The sequence below is a fragment of the Diadema antillarum genome, unplaced genomic scaffold (genome assembly GCF_040938485.1).
Source record: "Diadema antillarum isolate AM-2024a unplaced genomic scaffold, OU_Dant_1.0 seq00000160_RagTag, whole genome shotgun sequence".
In the NCBI taxonomy this organism is placed as follows: domain Eukaryota; kingdom Metazoa; phylum Echinodermata; class Echinoidea; order Diadematoida; family Diadematidae; genus Diadema; species Diadema antillarum.
Genome location: NW_027271231.1, coordinates 883,750 through 907,972, shown reverse-complemented (window position 1 = coordinate 907,972; position 24,223 = coordinate 883,750). Strand labels below are relative to the sequence as shown.

The window sequence follows — 24,223 nt, the reverse complement described above, 5'->3', positions numbered from 1 at the left end:
CTGCGTGCGAGTTGCGTGCGAGATGCTGCCGCTATGGGCCTCCTACTGGCGTTCTGAGTGTACCTCTCCGGGCATCCCCGCGACTCACCCGGAAAAAATCTTGGTCATGCTCAAAACTTGGCTGCGGTTAAATCGGACTTGCGTGTGCACCTCCGGGCAACTACAGGCGAGATACGCGCTAGGTACTGTCAGGTGAGGACCAACTACGGAAAGCTCCAGGTAGCAAATTCGTTTCCCCGCAAGCCAAGCCGCAAAACTACCCCAGATGTGGTATGACAAGGCCTTGAGCATGCTCAAAACTTGTTCCGAGTGAGCCATAGGGATTCGCTCGCAGATGTACTCGCAGAACACCAGTATGAGACCCTTACCAGCAGCGCCTCGCCGGCAACTCCAAAGCAGGTATGTTACGACACGGATTGTCGCCCCTACACGGATTGTCGTCTGGCGACAATCTGTGACGCTTGTGCAATTCCCAGTCTTTGACCTCGAAGGCGACAATCCGTGATGGCAAAAAATTTGTTGCGACACGGATTGTCGCCCCGGGCTCGGGGTGGTTCCTCCGGTGTTAAGCTTTGGTGGGATGGGTATGACTGGTAAGTTATGCGTATGTGTGTGTGTGTGTGTGTGTGTGTGTATTGTGAGCTGCATGATATGTGATGTGTATGATTTGTAGGTGCGTACAATAAGTGACTTGTGTATGGGTTTCCGTATTGTGTGTGTGTGTGTGTGTGTGTGTATGTTTGTGTTTGGAGTATAATAATACAATATGTAGAAACTGTGCATGTGTGGTGGTTGTATAGTGGTAGTGGTTTGTTTGTCTGTGTGTATACGTGTGCCTGTATGCTCACGTGTGTATGTGGTATATAGTGGCGTATGTGTATATCAAAGGGTATGTGATGGTGCGTGTTTGTGGGCGCAGTTTTGTGCCTGCATGAGTATCTGAGGGGTTTGGTGTTCGTGGGCTACGTAGGCCCTACGTATGTGTGTTGTGTATGAGCGTTCGTGTGTCTACGTAAGGCCCCAGTCATATAATGCTCTGCGTCCGGCGTTACGTCCAAATAAGCCTTTTTTTTTTTCTGCGGGCACCCGGGGATCTCTTGCTGTCACCAGAGCATTTTTACAAAACATACGGAAAAAAATATGCGGGGCGATACGGAGAGATAGATAACTCGATTATAAACCAACCCTACTAATAATTTCTTCACGAGAAAGTTTTCACATGTAGGGCCCTACCAAACCTATATTCCTTGAATCAGGGGCGGCACAGCCGTGGGGGCCGTGGGGGCTCGGGCCCCCACACTTTTTGTGCACCATACAAAGGAATACATAGGTCATCACTTTGGGCCCCCCACACTTTTTTCAGGCCGGAAGTACGTAAGTGGCACTAAAAAATGGGAGGGGAGAGAATGAGCTGAGGACCTTTTTTTTTTTTTTTTTTGGTTGTTAGCTGAAGAAACCCGGAAGTGGACGGGGACGGGGAGAGATGAGCTGAGGACCTTTTTTTAATTATTTTTTTTTTTTTTTGCTTGTCAGCTCATGAAACCTGGAAGTGGGCCCCCACACTTTTGAAAACATTGCGCCGGCCCTGTGAATATATTGGTTTGGATCATGTAGCACCTTCTTACTTACAAGGGCATATACATTAAAAAAACACAAATACATTACACAAATCTAGAATGAAATCAGTCATAAAAAACCCGACCACCACCACCCTCCCCAACCGAAACAAATCTAGGGCCTACATCTATCCTAAATATAGGTTTTCCCGGTCAATTTCATACTTTTGTCACTCAAATTCATTAATGTGCATTCAAATTCACGCAGCGCACGCACGCGAAAATATTCGGGCATTCAAATTAAGAATCCGAGCGATCAATTTCATTTATGAGCGTTCTATTTCGTTTCGTGAAAGCAAATTCACGATTGGGCATTCAATTTCAAAATGCGAGCACCGATTTTCCTACTCGTGCATTAAAATTCATGCGATAGTCACGTGATAGTCCCAATGAGCTTGTTTGGAGCATTCAAATTCATTTTTAGGCGGTCAAGTTCTTACTTCGAGCAATCAATTTAACGAGGAAAATGGAGGAGACTTTTAAGAAAGGAAAAGGGGCCAACACAACCAATGAATGCTTGCATATAGTGCAATTAGGACTGTTTACACGTTCTAAATTGTTCTCTGTTCATGTATTCATTGTTTTTCATCTCAATAAATTTCAAATTGCAATGTCCAATCAGCAGTGCATCCAAACAACACAACGAATAGTAATCATATTTCTTGATGACATTGTATGCTGACAACGCCCCAACACCAACCACATAATGACAGTTCATCACTTTAAGACAAACTGACACACAATGAGCTCACTTTAGTCCCGCAAAAGTAAATCAATAAGACAGCAATACTGACACAACAAACAGCACGTATAAAATGTTCATGTATCAGTTTCAATATAGTCGAAATTGGGTTTTTTTTCCTCGAAAGTGTCAACCAACCCTCCGTATTATGCTCGTCTGTAGGCCTATACAGTGCCTAATTTTTGTTTGTTTGTTTCCTTTTCTATCAAAGAAGATGGCTGGATAACCCATATTCAGCTGCAAAAGCTGGTCTTCCGTATGGGGTCCAGTTAGATGTTCTGCTCTTTGCGATGAATAAATGAAGTGGGATCTTTTACGTGCATGAGTTGTGACTCTCTTACACAGGGAACCTCCATTTTATGTCTAATCCGAGATGGACATGTGCCTGTATATTCCTATTTGCAAAGTGCGAGTTCAAAATTGTCAATGAACAGGTGGACCTCTACTGCAAAATAAATAATCATCATAAATCCCAATATATTCAAAGCCAAATGAGAAACACATGCATACACGGCCCAAAACTAACTAAATTCAGGACTTCTTTTAAATTGTATGCAGTTATTTGGAACATGGTTGCCTATTCACGAATTTGAATGACCGACGAGATTCTGTCGCCAGCTTGACATGAATTTGAATGCTTATTGATGAAATGCGTGCTCCTCTCTTAAATTTGAATGCTCTGATAGTGAATTTGAACGTTCCGATAGTGAATTTGAATGCTCCGTTAGTGAATTTGAATGCTCCGACAGTGAATTTGAATGCTCGGATAGTGAATTCGAATGACCGGATTTTGAATTTGATTGCTGGTTCAGTGCTGCGAGCGTGGAATGCGTGAAATCGAATGCTCGGAATAGGAACTTGAATGACAAAAGTATGAAATTGACCGGGAAAACCTATATTAAATCCTACCAACATCTGTCATACCATTCATAACTATCCTTCTTCAAATCCAATCCCCAACCCACCAACCCCTGATTAAACAAAACCTAAATCATCCCACACCCACATTCACCGACCCAAATACATACATACATACACACACACACACACACACACACACACACACACAAACACACACGAAGGTTCGTTATTCCGAAGTTTCGTTTTTTCCGAGGCTTCATTTATCCGAATCACACAATTCCCTATACCTAGAGGTTCGTTGATCCAAAAAATGAAATTCGGAATAACGAACCTTCGGAATAAAGAGGCTTCGGACGAATGAGCCTTCAGAATAACAAAATTTTGCAATAACGAAATGTAACCCCCTTCCCACATACACACGCACACCCGAACCGATACCACATTCCTTCCTGATGAAACGACTTCCCAATGTTGATAAATAAGACATAATGGACCGTATGCAGAAAAGCAGCATCCGCCCGCACACAAGCTCCACTCCAAATTCATATACAAATCCGCCAAACAAACTCATCGAATTCAAAGCTGCTGATAAAATCGATATCAACGTTTATGCCAGCAACAGCTTGCTAGGTATCCCTCCCCACGCGCAGCTAAAAAACACATACGCAAAAAACTGACATAATAAACACATTCTTCCATCATACACACACACACACATACACACACACACACACACACATACACACTCACACACACGCACAAACGGACACTAAATTATCATGTGCACACGCACATTCACACTTCCTTGAAACCTCACCATGACTTTTTACATGGCATGTTTGCATGGATGTAGCCATGTAAGTTATGTGTTAGTATTTCAACGATTATGTCCAGAACGATATTACCCAGCAAAATGTGCTTCGAGGGCGGGCGACAATCCATGCCGCCAGCCTCGTCACGGATTGTCGCCAGGCGACAATCCGTGACGGGGGCGACAATCCGTGTAGGGGCGACAATCCGTGTGTCGCAACAAGGTACATCTCAGTACATGTAAGTCGCTCGTAACAGAAAACGGATCGGTTTCAAAGCTCTCACGCAGGTCATACGGAATACACGCAAGTAGAAGGTAAGTAGTACGTGCCTAATAGGTGAGAAACAGGTGCGAAACTCGCAAACATTCTTGTCCGCCCGAGGAAAATTTTCCTGCGTGCGGAAAATCCCTCCTCGCAACAATTCCGGTTAGCTTGCCCGGAAAGGTGTGGCACGGCCTTAAGCAAAGGTTAAATAGTGGGTCCAAAAGGGGTATTAGCAAAAGGAATTGATACGTATAGAACATTGCAGTAACATCACAGTTGACACGATTCCTCTGCACTTGCACGCAAACTTTTCAGAATATTTAGAGTGGCCATATTTCTCCCTCTCCGTTATGCTCATTAATCTAAAGTTGCAACCGCTGGGAAAATCTACAAGAGAACAGAAAGAATTCGAGGAAAACCTAGAAATAGTTACTTGCGCCGAATTTCAGGCAGTCGACAGTGTTTGATCACTTCAAATAACCACACGGCGCCTGGGATCTTGCATGCAATGAGCATGTAATGGCTTGAATTTCAGTTAAAATGCGGCTCGGGTTTAACAAGGGGACAGCGGAGCGTGCGTGCGTCGAATCCAAAATCTCACGCGTCGTCCCGCTGAGATACATAAAGGCTATACTATGCGTCTTAATCGTCCGCTGTCAGATTTCATCCATCGCAATGGAACGAAACAAAAGACGACGAAATCTGAAATAACAGCGAGATAAACGACACGATAACGTCATGCGATGATATCCTAGACGTCGAACAGTCAAGGCCAGGCTTCCTCGCGACAGCCAGGTCTTAGTTTTGTAGTCTTGAAACTACTGTAACTGTAGATGGACCCCTTTTCAAAGGTGGCAATGGCGGCTTTGACATTTGCCAGCTCAATCGCGAAAACGACACTTCACCTCAGCGGCCCCAGTGACACCCTTTTTCTAGAGTCTTGGCAAATTTTTTAACCTTCTTATCCCAAGGTGGCTTCATAGTATCATGTTGTTTACACCATAACACTTGCAAAGCAAACGTGTGACGCATGGATAGACTCATTTTTCACCGTATCTAATCGATAAGCATTATATGATAAAAACAATGATTATACAGTATATGTATACAATATGAGAATGTTGACAGATTGAATGAAAAATTTTACAAAAATGATTAAAAATCTTGGTAATCATGTGAAAATTGGTGAATGTATCAAAGGGCTTCACGTAAGAATCAAGAACACTTGATAAAGGGCGAGTCGCCCCAAAATTTGTGTGTCAAAATAAACTATTAGTATTGACAGCATGAACTTGAATTTTGTTCTGTTTTCATGTATCTACATATTTACTTATATCTATTAATCTATATATGTATATATATATATATATATATATATATATATATATATATATATATATATAGTTGAGACAATGTAGGTAACAGAAGATGTCGCATGAAACCGGCAGAGCTGTGAAGCTTTCGACCGTGGTCTTCCTCAGCTTTAATATCTGTTTGTGAAATGAAATATATGTTTTTGAGCATAACAAATCTGAAGTCATAAACACAATATCAAGCTTATATGTGACCCTGCATCACAAAACCAACAAAAAGTCTCCAGTCATAGATTTTTAGTTAAGGGCAGATTCTAAAAGAGCAGACTCTAAGCTTTACAATGATGTATAGCTCAACTGAATTGGACTCTCCTAATCTTAATATTGAAAAGAAAGCACACACTCTGGAAAAGTGTGAACCGAGAAAAGAGGCTCTGAAGTACAGGGTCTATATATTCTGTCTACTCAAGCGCTTAATCTTTACCAAACCGCGCTGGCTGTGCGATGAATGGGACAAAAACAGGATGTAAACCACTTGAGCAACAGCAATGAAGGGATTACCAAATTAAGTTGAAATTGAATATGCTCTTATGACACATCCTGTACATGATTAATGCAATTTTCAAAGCAGTAAAGCATTTGCGTTATCCCTTCAAAAGTTATGAGACTTGAAAGTGAAGAGTGTGCAAAGGATTATCAAGAAATGAAAAGGGGCCTCTAAGACATACCTGATCTCACTACTTTACAAAAAAGGGTTGTAGAAAAACTGCTCAAAATGCATTTTCCCATTGATTTTATGACCCAAACTTCAGGATAATGTAGAAGAAGGGTAGTTCTTTCAGAAAATATGAAAAACTGAATATTGACTTGGTTGACCCGTTTCACCTTTTTTGAGTCCTCACTTAAAATCAAGGGGTGCAACTTTTTGTCTGTTTTGTGGTTACATAGACTCTTCTGTTAGATCTGTTATGGTACCATATCTATTCATATCTTTAGAATGCCCCTTATATCACTGAAAATTGCTGAACGTGGTGTTAAACAGAATTATAATATATGCATCTCTGTCATTTAAGTCATACATTACTAGATCTTGTTTTACCAACATGTATTTTCCTGTAGTTGACAAGACAAAACAAAACAAAGGCCTAAACCAAGCTTTCCGTCTTTTGACTATTATGTATTGAAATAATGTATGACAATGCGTGTAATATAATGGTACACAATTATCGTGCAACCAAACATATGCCGCACTGGAGAAAAGACAATGAGATATTCATGAGACTGCATAGGGAACAACTGTTCTCTATAAATAAAAGTACACAAAAATTGAAGAAAATTGAAAACAAAAGCCTCTTTTGACCATAAATACTGTAGGGATTTACGATAGAAGGCTTACCAAACGTGGCTTCTATAATCATGTATAGTTCAATCATTAGACGTGAGAGCACTTCTGGCAAAAATCATTAATGATGTCTAAACCGCTGTTAAAACATAAAATATCAAGGTTTCCATGCGTCTGGGTTTGCAAAAGCTGAAAACATATTGCTTTTGTTTCGATTTCCCCTTTGCACTACATTTTTTTTTTGTGTTCATATTCATAAATAATAGACATATATTTTACAATATACAACATACAGATTATATTACATTTTGACATACCGGATTTTTAGAATATCTATATATCAGTTCTGTTATTAGCATGATATGTTTTGTATATTTATATACAATTCTACTTGCAAGTGAGAATGAATAAATGAAATGAAAAGATGAGAACAAATATATATCTACAGTTATAATAATGTATAGAAAGAGAAAGAGAAAATGAGAGAATATGTAATATTTGTTCGTGAAATAAATCAAAGGTGCAAAGGTCTTGTCTTCATCACACAAGGCATACATGACGATTGTGATTGCTTAATTGTCTAAGTCGGAAGATATTATCGAAACCCTGTATGGCAAACAAAGTCAACCCGAAAGTTTTTAGACGTATTTTGTCCCCATCTCTTGTGCCCATTGTCACAAAACCCATAAGAACAACATATACTGTATACAACCCAATTTCTGTCACGTTTTCGTTCATTTGTAGACAGCAAATCGTTCAAATATCACGATATGCTATACAAATGGACACCACGTACCCCTGAAGGCTCTCAAAGTCCCCCCTGCAAAAAACAAACAAACAAACAATCAATCAAACAAGTTTGCTATGCGTGGGAGGTGAACTTGAGATACTCAGGTGCGTTCGAGACCCTCAAGAATACATGTACACCTTGACACTAACATTTAAAGTATGTTGGAAGAGATGGCCAAAGCAAAGCTTGTTCATGGCAGATCTATGGGTATAGACCCCTTGGGTCCTGGACCAAATTGCGAGCCAGTTTTCACTTTCTTCATTTTGAAAACGCCTTTGTCAACTGCCAACAGAAGATCGTTTAAGACATTGACATGCGGCCCGCTAAAATCTTTAAATGTGAAATTTTGTTGGCCCGAAATAAACGGAAAATAACAATCCATTTTAAATCTTAATTGCCCCTTTGGGCCACCAAAAGATAGCCTTTTTGGAAATTTGGTGGCCCGACATCATAGTGGCCCTGAGCCACCGGGGCAATGTTAATGTTGAACCATTATGTATAAATAAATAAATATATATATATATATATATATATATATATATATATATATATTGTGATGATACTGATATTCCTACCGCACGCCTCTGTCATCTTAAGTGAAATTATAGTTGAGACAATGTAGATAACAGAAGATGTCGCATGAAACCAGCAGAGTTGTGAAGCTTTCGACCGTGGTCGACCACGAGAATGTTCATTGTATCGTAATTGTTAACAATTCTTTATCTGCACTGACACGACTGACACACTTGTAACACTGAACCTAATTCTTTATACTACCCCACTCCTGCCTGACATGCACCACCGCACACAAACCTTCCCCCAATACCTGTATCACATGATCACTCACATCCCGCCACAATTAAGACAGTCACAAGACATCCAGGCAACGCAAACGTCTGCTTAGCAGGTAATTATATTATTTTGTTTATTTATGATATATGTTTGATAATTTTTATTGTATGATATGTTTGTATGCTATATATACTCACTATACACTCATTTACAGTTATACATTGTTTAGTGTGTTGCAAAGTGCCAAAAAATATTGCCAAGTATGTCATGTAACTATTAACTCATGCTCAACTTATATTTAATATAGTGTCCTTTCAAAGGACTGATTAAAGCATTACAGCCAGTGACAGCTCATCAAATTTCTCTTAGAGTCTCTATTGACAAGAAATAACTTGAATTTACTACAGAGTGCTGCACAATCTATATGTAATTTCACAATTTAAACCTAGTCCTATGCAATTTTGTTTTACCAGGCTTTTAATCCATATGATAAAATAACTGCATTATGAAAGAAGAATCATTTCCAAAGTAATGCAATACATATTTAGAACATTCATTATGCAAAAGGACTCACATGACTGTTTAAGGGCTTATATTTTGACACTACAAATTGTTCATTGCACGTTAAGACTATACATTGAATACCGTAGAATCACGTGGCGAAGGCTAAACACCAGTCGCCTAAAATGAATAATAATCACGCTGAATGAAATTCCAAAATTCCCATTGAGTTTGCACAGGACTAAACATAATATAACGAACCTCGTCCAATGGCGTATATTATATTTAAAAGTTTTCACTCTGCGGAATTACGTACAAACATAAACACGAAGCAGTCAATTTACATACGCATAAAGCCTACATGTATAAATTGTGTCGTATCTGCAATATGCTATTTGTCTCCTGGTCGTTTATTCAAATTGGAATTCAAGTCCAGAGCCCGTCATTTTCTTGGCGTAGAGTTCGTCAAACCTTCGGTTCTGGTCTTCCGTGAAGTAATTTTTCCAGTCACCTACAGCACCTGATGAAAAACAAAAACAAAACGAAAATGTTGCCACATAAATCATCAGTCATGAAAAAAATAAGAAATTAAATGAATAATGCTAAATACATTTATTGACTGAGAAACAGTACTTTATTACTTTCCTTTGTTAACGCAGCAAACACTTCTTCGACAGGCGTATTATGTCATGTCTTATGAATTTCACGTTTTACGCGTACAATCCCTTTTACCATTGGTTTTAATGGATCAACTTTTGTTTTGATGACAAGAGCACTCTTTTCTGAAGAAAACTGCTTTATTAAATTTGTAGTGGGGAAACAAAAAAAGAAGTATTATTTATAACATTGGCCGCTTTGCAGCGCTAGCCTGAATAATTTTGATAAAATACCCTATACGATCGTCACCAAAGAACAAAAGGAAGTCTTCATTGCAGGTTGCATCAATTTCCATGCTTCCATTAATTCTTTAACATCTTTAACATACTTTTACGCGCGCACACGCACACACGCACACACACAATGATTTCAAATAAGTATTCTGCCTCCAGAATACTGAAGTATCATGGATGGTAGTAATGGCACAAAATGATCCATCAATACCTTTCCGCATAAAGGACGGTTTCTTGCTATCCTGCTCTTCCTGACCTGGTCCAACTTGGGGCCTTACGAAATCCGGGTTCACACTTTTGTTTTGCTTCATCGCCTCAAAACTGGAAGCCTCCACAATGCGATCGATGACGTCATCGGAGAGGGATTTGTCTACGAAGTGGGCCACTCGTTCAACCGTTCCACGGAGGTCCTAGAACACACAGTAGGTCTCTTAGCACACATTAATATACACATAAAATCAATGTTGTGAAGATGAGTAAGATGAATGGCTGAATGATTATTGAATGTTAGCATGTATATGCTCTGAAACTGTAAAGTGTTAATAAGATTAAATCTCTGCTCAAATGGTCATACCAGATCCGCCGAACCTGGCCAGACATTAGATTACTGGCGTTAAGCTTTTTGACATACACATCTACATGTTCTGCTCGTAATCGTTGGCTGCCTTTTTCGCTTGGAAAAGAAAGCTACGGATTAAAAGTATATATATATATATATATATATATATATATATATATATTCAAATTAAAGACGACATACCTTCTTCATGTCCTCGTACTTCAGGAAAAGCACGTCGGGATGGTTGCGTCTCTCCCACCAAGGGAGCACGTTCTCAAACCATGATCCTTGGATAGCTTGATTTTACGAATAAAAAGAAGAGAGATACATTTAACACAAAAAATAAAGTTATAGGCTGTTAAAATACACGGCTCAAATCAAGTTTCTATGTGACTATCACTCCTTATCTGAATTATATATTTATTTATTCATTTCATTCTTTACGAGTTGCTTGTCATTATCCTTTATCCTTTCATGAACATAATTTTCACCCTTACAGAATAATTGATACTTTATGATAAGTAATGTACAAAGAAAATGCCTACCTGATATGGCATTAGTGTTTGCATGAATGAGAGATAAATATTTATGATTGCCCAGTAAAGTATCATTTATATAGCAGTTGTTTTTAGTATATCGTCCGGAAACATAAACACTGTAATTCAGTCAAAAGGTACACATACTTATGATAAAAATAAGTTAAGGAGGCAACAATGACAGCTTTCTTCCCACAATCAATGTTGCAAACAGAATAATAGAAACATGGCGGAAAAGCTCATGACTACGTGGCAGAGTGCAGGTTTTAGTTTAAAAAAAAGAACCTTACGATATGAGAAATTTTGCCTGTAAAGTGAAATAATCATTGAAGTTTCCTTCATTTTTGATATTCAAACATCCGATTATGATTCTTTGTTATTGACAAAATACTTTTCTTTCTCTCATCGTTTCTAACCTCTGTCAGCAATGAATTCTTCGAAAAAGACCTCCCAAGAGTCGTAGGATGGTAGATCGTCTCTCAATTGACAAAAGTGAAAGAAAGATACAGCAGCATCCTTGGGGTTTCGCGCCACGTAGATGACCTTGGCTTTGGGTTCGTCTGTTCGGATGTCTTCGGGTAGCCATGACAGCCGGCAATGCGACTTCAAGATTCGTGGGGACTGCATCTCCCTTGCTACGTCCGCCAACGGAAGAGCATTCCTGGGCTGGTATCAAATGGTGCATGAGTTATGATTGAAAGAGTGCATGTCAGCATACACTTCATTTTAATTCAAATTCAATTGAAATTTTATTTCCAGTGACGCATGTTTGTTGTCGTACAAATTCGTTAAAAACAAAACGTACAATGCATTACAACAAAAATGCATATAATTATTGTAAAAGTGATTGTTAAAAATAATTGCGATGATGGAAAAGAGGGACCCACGTAAAAGTCAAGCTTGTAGAGATGAGGGTCACTCAAAACATTGAACTTACGATAGAATAAATGTAAAGGAACGAAAACACACTCGCACACGCACGTACACACGCACGCGCCCGCACACACACACACACACACACAGATTGCGCGTCACTCGTTCGGTTTCAGTTGACAAATAAGTATGATCATGATAATACTGATAAGAAGTAACTCCACTTTAAACAGACCTGTAAATCAAAGGACAGCGTCCACGAAGAAAGAAATAACCTAGCTAGAAATCATAGAGAATTCCCCCGAATCATCTTATTCATAGTGGAAGAAATATTCATCTCATACGTTAAATCCACTAGCTGCCATTCAAGACTAAAATGTCTTTCAAGCTTCTCGTACTGGTCTGCAAAGTAGTCAAGAACAGAGCTTCAGAGTACATAGGGGAATGTCTGGAAGACCTGCTTGTTTTGAAATCCCTATGTATGCTTGGACTTGAACTGTCGCTGTTTGGTGATTTGAATATATTATCTTAGATCAATTAATAAGAAAAGATAATTGATGTTTGAATTAATTCCTGTGGCGACCAGGGATGAAATCTCATAGAGCTGTGTATCCAGTGGAAAATGACCTCATAAAGTGTATATGATAATGATAATAATAATAGTAATGATGATGATGATGATAATAATAACAATAATAATAGTAATACAAATAATTTCTATTATTATTTTTATTATCATTATTACTATCATCATTAATAATCATAATAATAATATTATCATTATTATTATCAAACAGTTTTCTTTGATTCATCATGACAGCGGATATACAGTTTCAGCTCAAACTTGATTCAAATTCAAATCAAAATCTCTTTCATTTTGTCAACAGAAAACAAATTTAACAAGGTATTCAAATGAAATGTCGATACAGTGAAATTAATTAGCATAGTCATTGTTGTCATTCAAATACTTTCATTTGTAAGTAACATTCCAAAATGGAAACTCCGCAATAAAACAAAATTTCAAAAAACATCTGTTTTTTCCGTCCCCGTCTCCGTGAAAATGGAATCTCCCGTATATTTGTATTATTACTCGTTTTCAGTTTTTGCAATATGCGTAATATCCTTTCTTTAATCAGACTGTCCATTGTTTGTAACACTGCGATGTTATATTATTTTGTAATATGACAATCATAAAGAGAAAATGCCACGGAAAGTCAAATTCACTTTGATTAAGTGTACTCACATCAGTGTGATTAAGGACATCAACCATCTCTAAAAAGGGAACCTTTCTAATGTTATGGCCCCCGTCCAACTTTGACACGTCTCCTTCATGAAGAGTAAGCAGCACGATTTGCTACATCCACGTGGTACCTAATCGGGCAAAGAGCGATGAAAACTCTGGTTAGATCTCCTTTTGCTTTTATCATTTACAGAAGAAAAGTAAATGTAGCACAGATATAGTTAGAGAGAGGTCAGAGCCACCACATCATGCGTTTTATATACATACGAAAACATTAATCATAGATTAATTTATTATAAACACCTTACAAATTATATGAACACGTATATATGCATGTATATGTCAACATTTTCACATAAACACTTACGCAAACTAAGCGTATATTTCATTTCATTTCATTTTATTTTTTCCCCGATGAAAGTATACAATATGTTATTTGTATATAAACAGAGTAAAGTACAATGTGACTTTTGCATATTCATATGAGATTTAAATGCATGTCCACGATTAGTTTACAATGAGACAACACATACTTCAGATGAAGAAATGCATGGACAAATCATAACAGAATCGAAACAAAGAAAACTAGATCTATCGTCTTTGGGACATGATACATATATGGTATAAGTTTGAAATTGATAGGCAAAGGATTCCCTGAACTAACCTCTACACAACTTTTGAGGAGAAATAAGAAGAAAAAGAAGAAGAAGAAGAAAGATTTCGTACAGAAACAGAAGGTGATCCGAGAGGAAACTCAGATCATACGCACACAAATACGCACACAAACGCTCACACAGACAGAAACAAAGCAGCTTTCTTACATATACGCGTGAAAAGAATAAACAGGAGATTAAAGGTCAGAAAAGGGGCTACAGTAACACACACACAAAAACACTTTATAAATATATATATATATATATATATATATATATATATATATATATATCCTATTTATGATAACAGAGAGAAATGGATTGGATGACAGAGAGATAACAATTGTAACGCTTAATATTACTTAGGCGAAATATAGGTTTGTGTCCACCTGGGCTATGCTGATTGAGTAACGTTGTTTGATTACAGGCCGACCGCTCAACCCCATGGTGTGACGAGCAATATGGCATATTGCCCCATATGAGAAGAGGTATATATTTCTGATGTGGCGAACAATTACCAATAACTATTCTTTCCGAAACCTATATGCTATTTTGTAATATTGTATGATATTGTCACAAGAGGACTTTAATCTATCACAAAGGCGTGAAAGCGACATGACTACTAGGAAGCATTTATAAAACTTACCCGACTTTGGAAAAGTAACGATAAAGATATCATCTGGCCGGACTTTGAAGTTTTCCAAGGCCTTTAGGGCGCGAGGGGGCATGACGTTTGGCATAACCACACCGCGATATTAGTGGCATGTCTCCTTTACACACAAAGGCACTTGGAAGGAAAAGATGGGTTCATCACTTTCAAGAATTCCCTCTGAGTCAAAGTGGAAAAGGATGAAAATATTGTGTCACATACAGGCATGAAAGGGACAATTAAGGGCAAAGAAATCATAAGCAGAAAGGAAAAAAAGAGAGAAATAAATTAAAGACAATGTCAAACATTCTCAAAATGTATAGTGTTATGAAACACAGAAGGCACAATAGAAAATATGCCATAGTCACCTTTTTTTGCTTTGAGTTGTCATTGTAGCTTTGTAATGAGACGCCGCGATCGAGTAAGTTGTGATCCACCTCTAACCTATCTCTGCAACCGATTATTGTCTCCTCGAGAAACTGTCAATGTCACGTTTAGGGCCGGCAGTATATAATGAGTGGGTCAGAGGTGAATCCTACATTTAAACACGAGATTTCTAAGCAAACAATCTCTCGTCATTTTGCAAACAACCTATAGAAAGAAATTCCCAAAGTCCACTGGCTGTTAAGGTGTAAGCGAAACTGCCTGAATGTCCAGTACGATGAACTACCACAGGCCTCCGTTACCTCAGTGCCTTGGCTGTTGAGAGAGGGTGTGTATTTGAAAAACGAATCGTGTAATATATATATATATTTATATATATATATATATATATATATATATATATATATATATGTATATATCTGTCTATCTATTTATTTCAATTCACATTAACATTTCTATTTCATTTTTCGACAAAAACATATAGATATCACTTTTCTGTAGCAGAAAATAAGGTGCGTAAAACAACGTAAGAGGAAAAGAGTATACAGTACAGAAACTTACGATAATGTACATTGTCATAAAACTCAAGTGATCGCAGGGAAGAACACAGTACACAAATTCGAAAAATGTAGACGCATAATAACATACTCTAAATATGTAAATGTTTATATATATATATATATATATATATATATATATATATGTATATATATATATGTTTAAATATACAGTTGTATACTCTATGCAATATAGTCTAAGAATGAAATGGTAAAGCAACATTCTATACGTTGTAACTCCTTCAACCTTTAGTATAAATACTAAATCTAACACTCAAAGTGTTGAAGTTGAAGAAGAAGCAGATTAAGAAGAAAAGAGAAGAGTAATAAGAAGAAAATCATTAAAAGAAGAAAACAATTTCGCAGATTGCAGACACTCGGCCCGATAACATAACATATCATAACTTCTAGTGCTGTAGTACATCTATCTTAAGACCCTGCGCAGTCTGAATTTTATCTCATTTGTACAGATTGATTGTTTGGGGGTAGAATGTTATTTTACTTAAGGATAGACTACCAACATCTTTGTGATTACCAATCAAGATTAGGTTTATATTTAGATCTACGATAGCTTAATATTTTCTGAATTGCCATAGCAACAAGAATACACTTATTTACACTGGACCAAATTATTGGAATTCCCTGAATCACGACATAAAATCTGCTCCTTCTATATACTCATTTGAAAGGAGATTAAAGTTTTTTCTTTTACAATCCTATAAAGACGACCCCCAGAATCAGATTAGTTTATAAGCTTATTTTGTTACCCGTCCGCAAAATCTGCATTGAAGTTCTTTTTATTATTGCTATTATCGCCTAAGCCTTGACTATGATAAGATCTTCTTTAACCAATACTTCGCAGTTGTAGGGTTTGTTCTATATTCTTTTTTTCCTTCTTTTTCTTCTTCTCTTTCTTCCTCAAACCTCCGAGGATCGTTGTCTCTGTTGCATATTCCTGTCTATTCTGTTACCTCTCTGTCACGCTATAGTCTTGTTTCATCTCTTGTCGACAAGTCAGTTTTTTTCCTACAAGAAGTCTTGTTGCTGTCCCCGTCTTGTCTCATGCTCTTTATTTTGCTTGTTGTTGTTATGTGTGTAACTGTTTGTCCGTCTGTCTCCTAGTGGGCTCACTGGGCTGCCAAACTTTTTTGTGCCAAACTTTTTGTGCTGCTTTGTTGCTGTTTTCAATCAATTTTTGCATTGAGCTTTAAATACAAGAGGGGCCCACACTCTACAAGCATTGTCTTTCTAGTGGGTCCCTCCGTTTTTCTTTCGTTACCTCTGCAACGATTGCAATGTATCGCTAATGTTAGTTTTTTTTCTATTATTGTTGTTTTCTCTGTACAAATATACTTGCATTGTTTCTGTCCTTCAAGAAAGTGAGATTTATGTTTATATATTTATGTTTATATATTGTGGAAAAACAAATAAAATTTGAAATTGAACTTGAACTTGAACTTCCAGGTCACCTAGAGACAGACTGTCTCACTGGGTGAACGTCACGAGTCCGATGCCCACGAGTCACACAGCCCACGAGTTACTATGCATCCCAAGAGCTCTACACTAGGCAAACAAGACCCACGAGACAGACATCTTTTTTATATTTTTATTTATTTCCTTATTTATTTATCTATCTATCTATCTATCTATCTATTTATCTATCTTTAGATATATATATATATATATATATATATATATATATATATATAACAGCAATTAGTTTCTGCTGGAGTCCTAAGAAAGTATAGATTCACAACAGTAGGTCAATATAAAAACTCCGTTAAAGACGTAAATTTGTCGAATTTTCGCCCATAGGGCTTTGTCAAGTCAGTACATTTGACATTTTATTTTGAAGATATGAATCAAAATAAAAGATGCGTCGTCAGTGGTAGCGCGTCCATAACAAAATGTATTGACTTGACAAAGCCCTATGAGCGAAAATTCGTCAAACTTACTTCTCTAACGGAGTTTTTATATTGACCTACTGTTGCGATTATATCTATACATATATATGTGTATATATATTATACTGTCTATATATAGATATATATGTATGTATATTATACTGTTCATATATATGTATATATAAACTTATGTGTATATATATATTACATGTATACTGAATATATATATATATATATATATATATATATATATATATACATATGTATATATATATATACATGTATATACCTACATATGGCTCAACATTAGCGTTGCCCCGGTGGCCCAGGGCGTTTGGAAATTGATGTCGGACCACCAAATTTCCAAAAAAGCTATCTTTTGGTGGCCCGATGGGGCAATTAAGATTTAAAATGGATTGTTATTTTCTCGTTTATTTCGGGCCAACAAAATTTCAGATTTGAAAATGTTAGCTGGCCGCATGTCAATGTCTGAATCGATCTTCTCCTGGCAGTTGACAAAGGTGTTTTCAAAAAGAAGAAAGAGAAAAATGGCTCTCAATTTGGTCCAGGACCCAAGGGGGCTACCCATAGATCTGCCGTGAAAAAAAAAAACAACTTGCAGGTACGCTAACTAATGTACAATGTATTTACTCAGAGTTTTTCGGTCTTAAGAAGCATTTTTGAAGATTTTCTAATCTAGGGATCTGGACCCTATGGGGCCCGCAAGTGGGGTGTGGTGTCCATTTGTCAAATATGTATTGTATCACCTTGCAAAAATTGACTTCCAAGTTTGGTAAAAAAAAATAACCATGCATATTCAAGAAGGTGAAAATATGGATATTGGACCCATATTTGGTACTTTCCCTCACCCCGACCCCTGAAAGAGGGAAGGAGGGCGTAGGGGGGTAGGGGGAGGCTCCCCCGGATCTGCCACAAGCAAGCTTAAAACTGCATGTCACAAATGAACTTAATCATGTCACCAACTATTCTCTATCACTTCCGGTTCTAGAGAAGAAAATTTTTATCCACTCCTGGTTCTTAAGATGTTTTTTTTTTCAAGATTCCTTAATTTAGGGCTATTTAGCCATCTACAGTACTATTCGCATAAATTCAGATCCCACCACCTTTAGGGATTCTATACTTGCCAAATTTGATGAAAATCTGTCTTGATGATTTCAAAAAGAAGCTGAAATGTTAAGTTTATGCACAGCGTTAGAATTTTTTTTTTCAGCGCCAGAATATGAATGGCTGTAACAGTTCACCTGAACCAAAGGTTTCAGGTTAAGCTAAAACTGTCTTATAATAGAATATTTTATGTACAAAATCCTATACTTGAAGACATAGTCCAGCTTATACACAGAAAAATTCATTTCCAAATAGAGAAGTACCAGACTTTTGTTTTCATAATACTCCCCAAATGTATGAATGACATCAATACAGTATGCGAAGTGGAGAATGATAGAAAACATATTTGAAAAAACGAAGGATCAAAGATGTTATTGACATTTTTTGACAACTACAAATGATATACTGATATACTAGCGGTCAAGGCTTGATTGAGTTTAAAGGTGGAGCCAAGAACACATTGCAAAAAAGAAGTCTGCAAATATTCAGAGTAAATACCCTAATATATTTTGGCTGGGTCTTTGAGAAAATTTGTGTGAAATTTATTTTCAAAATCGAATGTTCTTGTTTGTTTTATGGGTTTTTTCCTGTCACCTAAAGCAATAGAGCATAGTGCTGCAAGCAAGTACAGTAACTGTATAGATTCAAATTTGTTCATGGCGGATCCTTTAGCTGTTACAGTCAGATTAAGATAAAATGGAAATGTACATCAATCATAGACACTTTACATAGATCCTTTTTCTTTACCATTTGCGATCACTGAATATTTCGTCTCATTGTGTGTGTGACTGTGTGTGTGTTTGTCTGTTCGTGTTTTAATGGAAGTCTTAGTGAAGTACAAAGTACTTAAGCTCCTATTTTCGAGTCTGTGCTTACTTGGTAAGCTCAGACCACCATTCAAAGTGGCCATAATATTGACACATACAATTTGGGGCATGACAAGGCAGTGTGCGTTGGCTACTGCATCTCTTAAAATGTGTGTATTGGTAGTGTCAAGGTGTATACGTATGCTTGAGGGTCTCGAACGCACCTGAGTGTCGCAAGTTCACCTCCCACCCATAGCAAACTTGTTTGTTTGTTTGCTTGTTTTTGCAGGGGGGGGGGGTGGGACTTTGAGAGCCTTCAGGGGTACATGGTGTCCATTTGTATAGTATATCACACCGGTGATTTTGGAAAAATTTTCCTGTCCACAAACGAACGAAAACGTGACAGAAATTGAGTTGTGATATACAGTCGATGTTGTTCTTATGGGTTTGGGCTAATGGGCACAAGCGATGGGGACAAAATACGTCTAAAAAATTTCGGGCTGACTTTTTTTTCCATACAGAGTTTAGACAATAATCTTTCGAATTAGTCAGACAAGCAAACACATGTATGTCTTGTATGATAAAGATATGACCTTACACCTATAGTTTATTTCACAAGACATATAAAATCTGAAAACTTAATGATAAAATAAAACATAAAATATAAAACATCGAGTGTAAATGGAAAATCGAATCAAAAGCAATATGGCTTTAGCTTTTGCAATCCCAGACGCATGGCAACCATGATATTTTCGTGGTTCAGCGGTTTAGATATCATTAATGATTTTTGCCAAAAGTGCTCTCACGTCTAATGATTGAACTATACATGATTATAGAAGCCACTGTTGGTAATCCGTCTATCGTAAATCCCTACAGTATTTCACTTTTAATGGTCAAAAGAGGCTTTTGTTTTCAATTTTCTTCAATGTTCTTGTACTTTTATCAATAGAGAACAGTTGTTCCCTATGCAGTCTCATGAATATCTCATTGTCTTTTCTCCAGTGCGGCATATGTTTGGTTGCACGATAATTGTGTACCATTATATTACACGCATTGTCATACATTATTTCAATTATAATAGTCAAAAGACGGAAAGCTTGGCTTAGGACTTTGCTTTGTTTTGCCTTGTCAACTACAGGAAAATACATGGTGGTAAAACAACATCTAGTAATGTATGACTTAAATGACAGAGATGCATATAATTCTTTGCAACTGATTGACAAATTGCCCTACATCGACGTAAATAATTTGTCAATCAGTTGCAAAGAAAACATCTCGACGGAAGAATTTCATGAATTTGAATGCATATACTAGTAATTCTGTTTAACACCACGTTCAGCAATTTTCAGTGATATAAGGGGCATTCTAAAGATATGAATAGATATGGTACCATAACAGATCTAACAGAAGAGTCTATATGTGACCGTGCACCACAAAACAGACAAAAAGATGCACCCCTTGATTTTAAGTGAGGACTAAAAAAAAAAAAGGTGAAACGGGTCAACCAAGTCAATGTTCAGTTTTTCATATTTTCTTAAAGAGTTACCCTTATTCTACATTATCCTGAAGTTTGGGTCATAAAATCAATGGGAAAATGCATTTTGAGCAGTTTTTCTACAACCCATTTTTGTAAAGTAGTGAGATCAGGTATGTCTTAGAGGCCCCTTTTCATTTCTTGATAATCCTTTGCACACTCTTCACTTTCAAGTCTCATAACTTTTGAAGGGATAACGCTATTGCTTTGAAAGTTGGCATTAATCATGTACAGGATGTGTTATAAGAGCATACTTAATTTGATCTTAATTTGATAATCCTTTCATTGTTATTGCTCCAGTGGTTTAAATCCTGTTTTTTGTCCCATTCATCGCACAGCTAGCGCGGTTTGGTAAAGATTAAGCGCTTGAGTAGACAGATAGACCCTGTACTTCAGAGCCTCTTTTCTCGGTTCACACTTTTCCAGAGTGTGTGCTTTCTTTTCAATGTTAAGATAGGTTAGGAGAGTCAAATTCACTTGAGCTATACATCATTGTAAAGCTTAGAGTCTGCTCTTTCAGAATCTGCCCTTAACTAAAAATCCATGTCTGGAGACTTTTTGTTGGTTTTGTGAAGCAGGGTCACATATAAGCTTGAAAGTGTCCTTTCAAAGGACTGATTTAAGCATTACAGCCAGTGACAGCTCATCAAATTTCTCTTAGAGTCTCTATTGACAAGAAATAACTTGAATTTACTACAGAGTGCTGCATAATCTATATGTAATTTCACAATTTAAACCTAGTCCTACGCAATTTTTTTTTTTAACCAGGCTTGTAAATCATATGATAAAATAGCTGCATTACGAAAGAAGAATCGTTTCCAAAGTAATGCAATACATAATGATTTTTATTATATTTACAATATTCATTATGCAAAAGGACGCACATGTCTGTTTAAGGGTTTATAATTTGACAATGACAAATTGTTCATTGCACATAAAGATTACACATTGAATACCGTAGAATTACGTGGCGAAGGTTAAACACCAGTCGCCTAAAATGAATAATAATCACGCTGACAGAAATTCCAAAATTCCCATTGAGTTTGCAGAATAACTAAATGAATAAACAGAATGACTAAACAGAATGTAACAAACCGCATCCAATGGCGTATGTTATATTTAAAAGTTTTCACTCTGCGGAATTAGGCACGAGCATAAACCCAAAGGAGTCAATTTACATACACATATAAGCCTATACGTATAAATCATATCGTATCTGCAATATGCTATTTGCCTCCTGGTCGTTTATTCAAATTGGAATTCAAGTCCAGAGCCCGCCATTTTTTCGGCGTAGAGTTCGTCAAACCTTCGGTTTTGGTCTTCCGTGAAGTAATTTTTCCAGTCGCCTACAGCACCTGATAAACAAACAAAAACAAAGAAAAACGAAAATGTTTCCACATGAATCATTAGTCAGGAAAAAATAAGGAATTAAATAAATAATGATAAATACATTTATTGAATTTTTTTTCCAGTCGCCTACAGCATCTGATAAACAAACCAAAACAAAGAAAAACGAAAATGTTACCACATGAATCATGAGTCAGGAATAAAAATAAGGAATTAAATAAATAATGATACATGCATTTATTGAATGAGAAACAGTACCTTATCACTTTCCTTTGTTAACGCAGCAACAATTCTTCGACAGGTGCATTATGTCATCTCTTATGAATTTCACGTTTTACGCGTACAATCCCTTTTTATACCATTGATTGTAATGGATCAACGTTTTATTTATGACAAGAGCACCCTTTTCTGAAGAAAACTGCTTTATTAAATTTGTAGTGGGGAAGCAAAAAAAAAAAGTATTATTTATAACAATGGCCACTTTGCATCGCTAGCCTGAATAATTTTGATAGGATACCTTATACGTAAACAAAAAAACGAAAACGAAAACGAAAGCAAGTCATCGCTGCAGGTTGCATCCATTTTCATGCTTCCATTGATTCTTTAACATCTTTAACATACTTTTACGCGCCCGCGCTCGCACACACACACACACACACACACACACTAAACAATGATAAGTTCTGCCTCCAGAATACTGAATTCGCATGGATGGTAGTAGTGACACAAAATGTTCCATTAATACCTTTCCGCATAAATGAGGACGAACTCTTGCTTTCCTGCCGTTTCTGACCCGGGCCAACTTCGGGCTTTAAGAAATCCGGGTTCACACTTTTGTTTTGCTTCATCGCCTCAAAACTGGAGGCCTTCACAATGCGATCGATGACGTCATCAGAGAGGGATTTGCCTATGAAGTGGGCCACTCGTTCAACTGTTCCGCGGAGGTCCTATAGAACACACAGTAGAACTCTTAGCAAACATTAATGTACACATAAATGTTGTGAAGATGAATGATGGCTGAATAATTATTGAATGTTAATATGTATATGGTCTGAAACTGTAAAAGTGTTAATAAGATAAAATTTCTGCTCAAATAGTTGTGACAGATCTGCTCATCTGGCCAGACATTAGATTACTAGCGTTAAGTTTTTTTGACTTGCACATCTACATGTTCTGCTCGTAATCGTTCGGGTGGCTGCCTTCTTCGCTTTGAAAGGAGAGCTACGGATTAAAAGTATATATACTTTTTTAAATCAAAGACGACATACCTGCTTCATGTCCTCGAACTTATATATGCAAGAGGGCGCTGGTCCGGAATCGTTTCCCCTACTGGAAGGCTGTGAAAATCGTCGTTTCTTGCCATCTTCTAGAACTCTCTGCAGATTGTCCTGATCACAATGTGATAATACTGTATATCTCAATCTTTTGCCACACATGGGGAGTAACATCAACCACTGCATGGTATGGAATTTTGATACCGTTTGTACTTCTCCATAACCTCCGAGAACCTGTAATGAGACTCTTGCTACACTGTTGTCCCACATACTAAGATTGGTGTTTCCTTTACACGTTCTGTACGGATTTCGCGTTCATTATTGCTATGCATGCACGAACGCTAGTACTGTGTAGGGGATCTACCCATTGTCGGCATGACCTAGATATGTGCAGCATCAAAACATAATTCGTGAGTTCTTTCAGAAAATCCCATAAATCTACTTTGACTTGGTATTCTCCACGATACACCATGGCTTCAAAGAAATTGATTGCATCTATTCTGAAAGAACTATTGGAAAGCACAGAATTTCTTGATGCTATTACTGAACACCTTGCTGAAGCGGTGGAAAGATCAGTGGAAAAGAAACTGGAGGAAATTGTGGAAAGAATAAAAAAACAAGACGAATGCTTGTCACGACTTGAAAAGTCTTTGAAAAAGACAGACAAGATATGCAGTGACCTGCAAACACAAGTAAATGACTCGTGGCACAAAATCACTGAGCGGTGTGAACTTCTGGAAGCTTCTGTTGTGGACCTCTCAGCAAGTGAAAGCCAAGCAAACAAGAAAATCCAGTCACTCGAGAAAGCTCTGGACTCCAAGTGCAACATGATCAACATGCTTCAAACAACTGTGAATGA

General features: G+C 37.3%; 1 pseudogene; it reads right to left on the bottom strand.

The window, feature by feature from the left end:
• Positions 1-9,443: 9,443 nt before the first annotated feature.
• On the bottom strand, positions 9,444-23,367 carry LOC139727938 (sulfotransferase 1B1-like; annotated as a pseudogene).
• Positions 23,368-24,223: the final 856 nt, after the last annotated feature.